A 5,008-nucleotide genomic window follows, 5' to 3' on the forward strand; every position below is an offset into this window, starting at 1 on the left:
TTGAGTCCATCAGCTGGCTTGGGCCCTTCTCTGTGGCGTTTGAATGTTCTCCCTGTGCTACTCACCCCATGACAGCTGGAATAGGCTCCAGCCACTGCCCCCAAGACCCTCAACTGGATAAGCTGAAGAAAATGGGTGGATGTTGTGCAAAGTAGATAAAAAGTTACTAATCATATTCCAACTAAGATGATCCTGAGTTTCAGTGGCCACCATTGTAGCATATTATCAGTCATGGCATCAATAATATGTTGTCTACTTTATGATACTGAAGGCCATACTGCTGATCCATTTTGTTCGACTTGCCGTTTTCTACATCTGGCATGCATACACAGCACATGTGGATTACTGTTATAAAGCACTATTCAGTGTTCATTCCCCTGAGTTTTCTTGTAGGGACTGGTCCCTCACATTTGTTCTTTTCCCTCAACCCTTGAGGGAAAAAGCAAAAAAAAAAAAAAAGAACATTTATTCTTCATCCAGCAGCTAACTGTCTGTCTACTTATGTCTGGCCTCCTCCTTCATGATTTTCTTTAGAAAGTTTCTTCGTGTTATGTGAAGTCTTTCTTGATCTCTCTCTCTATATATATTTTATCTCTTTCTTTCTACTCTTGAAAGAAAATACTCTTTCAAGAGTATTTTTACTAAGAAGACCTGTGGCTTGATTTATGGTAATCCACCTACTTTCCATTGCTTGCTCAAAACAACTCAGCATGACAGTGGCTAATGAGACGGCTATGGGTGGGAATACGGACAAACAATAGAGACTAGATTCACTGGGTGTTGCAAAACATTGCCACAAAAAAGGACCGCACACTGAAATGAACACAAGCATGTCCTAAACGTGAAGAGAAAGAGAAACACTGAAAACACTTAAATGTACAAATGCCCGTACACAAAAATATAAGTTGCTAGAAAAACATGACTAGACTCGTTGTCTTTCTCGTTATCTCTTGTGTGCATACTTTATGCATGCATTCACAGCAGTTACAAAAACACTAATTATAGTTTGGATGCTGTGGCCTTGTTGCTCATAGTAATATGCAAAATTTTATTGCAGTAGTTTGTTACATTACCAGCCATCTGATAGAACAGCATCAATTAAGCAATTAAGGTTAAAGCTGATGAATATGTTGGGTGACGTTTTGATATGCAGGCCAAATATATGAATCATTTCAAAATGTATTGTTCCCAGAAGAGGGAGATAAACTGGTGTATTTTTTCCACTAATGTTAGGTAGGGAACATACCTAACATTACCTAACAATATTTTCATTTACAGATGTTGATTTACAAGATTAAGCCCTGGTTTTGCACAGTGAAGACAGATGTCACTTCCTGTTATTTATATGCATTGTGAGTATCCATTCAGGCTTCATTGCAAAAGAACCTGACTCTCCTTGAAAACATAAGAGAATGTTTAAAAAGTGACATGCCAGTTCATGTCAAGGGATAATAACATAATAAATCTCACTCACCAGCATGATGTTGTTTCAGCTCAAATCTGCAGTCACTTTGGAACCTGCTCGCTATCAAAATAACAGCCACTGTTCAAATAAACTCAGCACACAAGCCCAGGCCTGGTGTTTCTGACGTTTACAAGCTAGAGCTATTCTCATGAAGATTAATGTTTTTTCTCTCTCTTTTGAGTAATCTAATATCAAACAAATGTTTATGAAGGATAATGATATGTGTTTATGATATATGAAATATGATAAGGTTCTTATATGATCATTTGCCATGTGTTCCTTTCTAAGTAACATGAAATCATTAAAGCAAGAAGTAAGCATTTTTAATTTCCGTGAAATGCTTCTTACAAACAATAGAGAGATCAGCTGAACTTTAACTGGGCTGCAACTAAAGCCTACTGTAGAAACCCAGCAGCAGTTGGAGTAGGTTACTCAACCTTGGCTTTAGGTTGTTGTGAACACATAATACTAGCGTGCATACACCCACCCTGTCACTTGTCACGCATGTGCCCGCAAAAAGAAACACACATGCTTGTATAAACAAACACTCATGTGCCATTCACACACAGTGTCACTGCAAGCACACCTTCTCACATCAACTTTTTATCCATGTAGTGTTTTTACTAAAATCAATGAACTGAAAGATGCACTGTGCACGCTGAACTCGACATGCAGTTGGTGCACGAGACAATGAGAAGATTTGTAGTTTTGGTTAAGAATAGAATCGCATGATTCTAAAATAGCACCTTTTAACTGCACATCTGCTTACTTTTAAAGTGTATTTCTTGCATTCTTACATTTGCGATAGTGATTCCATCACTTCCCTTAGGGTACAGAATATGTAAGTGAGTCAGGACACTAAACAGGATTTCTCTCTGCACGCAAGCAGCAACTGGTAAGGGAGGGTCTACTCTTGACCACAGATTTGTGGTCTTATCTGGTCTGGGTATATCTTAAGTTTCCTTACAAAGCATCCAGTCTATGTGCATTCTGAAAGTAATTACTGTAATTACAATTTGGAGGCCAGCAATTCCAAATATGGGTCATTTTTTTTCTAGAGTTTATAGAAAATGTAGAAAGAATTGAAGTTTCTAGACACTGACTCACTTTCTTTTTAAAGAAACATGTATTCACAGACTATATACAATAAAACTAACCAACATAATGTGTCAAATTAAAGGTAACCATAACCCTTTTTGTCATTTAACTGTTTACCATTGTTACAACTGGCTCCTAGGCTGCAACAAAGAATGGAGTCATGCCACCAACTATATAGGGATATTCAAAGATTTATTAAACTTAATTATGATGTACTGGTAAGTCCATATCAGTGGAATAAAGCAGTGCATGGATGAGTTGGCAAGTGTATAGGACATGACGCGGGCGCAAAAAGTAAATTAAGATAACTCAAATGAAAGAACCAAGTGGGGGTGCTGAGGCGTGAACTCGGCAAGACACTGTCACAGGACCAGAGTAAAGACGCAGTGGGAACAGAGACCAGGAATGCCTAGACAGGCAGAATTTTAAATAGGTGGGCAGAGCACTGGCCAGGTGTTCAGCATCTGCAGTCATGTCCTGAATCTCTGTGAGAGGTCCTGGGTTCAAATCCCGGGCAAACCCCCAATTGGTACAACGGCTCCTAGGTCGCAACAAAGAATGGAGTCATGCCACCAAATGTATAGGGATAACTAAAGATTTATTAAACTTAATAATAATTATGATACTGTATATGCATAAGTCTGTATCAGTGGCTTAACGTGGTGCATGGGTGAGTTGGCAAGTGTATAGGACATGCCATGGGTGCAAAAAGTATATCAAGGTAACTCAAATGAAAGAACACGGTCACAGGACCAGAGCAAAGACTCAGCAAGAGCGGTGACCTGCCTAGAGAAGCATGAGTGAGTCTCCACCTAGGAAACTCCTGGAAAACGCCACAAAAACAAACGCATACAACAAACGAAGGTCAGGGGCCATGACAACTACTAAACTGAAAAGCTATTTAAAGGAAAATGAACTTTTCCTTATCACTGGATCTGAGCTTCAAAAAAAAAAAGAAAAGAAAAAAGAAAATCACTGGAAAAAAAACAAAAAAATCCAATAAAAACTATGAGGACTACAACTATAAGGATTTATTATGCCCCAAACCAGCACCAGAGGCTATTTGCACATCTCTATGTCCCATTCTTCTGAATGCAGTATCTTAGGAATTTTCTTCAAATCTTGCACAGATTTTAACTTGGATGAACTGACTTGTTAATAGTCAATAGTAAAATGATCTGCTCATTGTGACCCCAAATTTGTCCCATTCTTACTGAAATAAAATCAATAATACTATCTGATCTCGTGAAATATATTACGAACACGTTGAGGCAATTTCTTTACCTGGACTCCTGTACAATTTGATGTTTAAAATAAAGGTTGCATTTTTGGTCATACCTCGTTATGTGCATGACAAACATTCACAAAAATGTCTAAAAAAGCTAAAATCTTTTTTTTTAATCCCACAAGATTAAAGATGAAGTCTGCATACATGTGTGGAAAGTGCAACTTTTTTCTTCTTGGTATCAAAGTAACATTATAATTGTTTTTGTTATTATTATAGTTGTTGTCATTGCTATTATTAGCCACATTTTTAGATTGAATTAGATTTAACTGCAACTCATTTGCAAGAATATGTTTTGAAGGAAACATCATGCTAACTGTTCGCTTACAAAAGTTCAAATTTTTTTTTTCTGTTCTAGGTACAGATGTTCATGCAGCACACTGAAGGTTTGATGTTTCTTTGTTTTATCCCACTATATGCACAAAAGTACAGGTCCAACTACAGATTACACCTACAGGAGCTGCACCATGGAAACCTATGCCATGAAACTCCTGATCCAAAGCTTTTGCGCTGATGTTAATGCCAAAGGAGGTTTGGAACGCTGCAGTTACTGAGTTAGCAGCTTTTACACACTATGCCCCTCATCACACTCTGCTCAGTAACTTTACATGGTCTGCCACTTTGTGGCTGAGTTGCTGTAATTCCTAAATGCATCCATTTTGCAATAATACCAGTTACAGTTGATCATGGAATATTGAGGGGGAAGAAATCCTACAAACTGACTTGTTGCAACGGTGGCATCACATTACAGTAACGCTCGATTTCAGTGAGTTTATTAGTATAATGTATTCTTTCACAAACGATTATTGAGGCAGACTGCATGGCTAGTTGCTTGAGCTTATACACATGTGCAATGGGACTGAAAACACCTAAATTCCAATTAAGCGCTGTGGCCTGATACTATTGTCCTCAGTGTATTTGTCTGATTTGCCTGGTGTAAACTGAAGTGGTGAAACTCAAAGCTGTTTGTTAACCTCACAGAATAAAATATCAGAGGGAATATCTACTTTTCAGGGAGCTGAAACTGATGAAAATGAATTAACTCCTGACCCCTAATATACTATAACACTAATTAAGTAAAGAATCCATCATCATTAGTATGCAGACGGCAGCTGGTTCATGAAATAATAAACATGACATGTTTCTTTTCCCAAGTCCGC

The sequence above is a fragment of the Archocentrus centrarchus genome, chromosome 21 (genome assembly GCF_007364275.1).
Source record: "Archocentrus centrarchus isolate MPI-CPG fArcCen1 chromosome 21, fArcCen1, whole genome shotgun sequence".
In the NCBI taxonomy this organism is placed as follows: domain Eukaryota; kingdom Metazoa; phylum Chordata; class Actinopteri; order Cichliformes; family Cichlidae; genus Archocentrus; species Archocentrus centrarchus.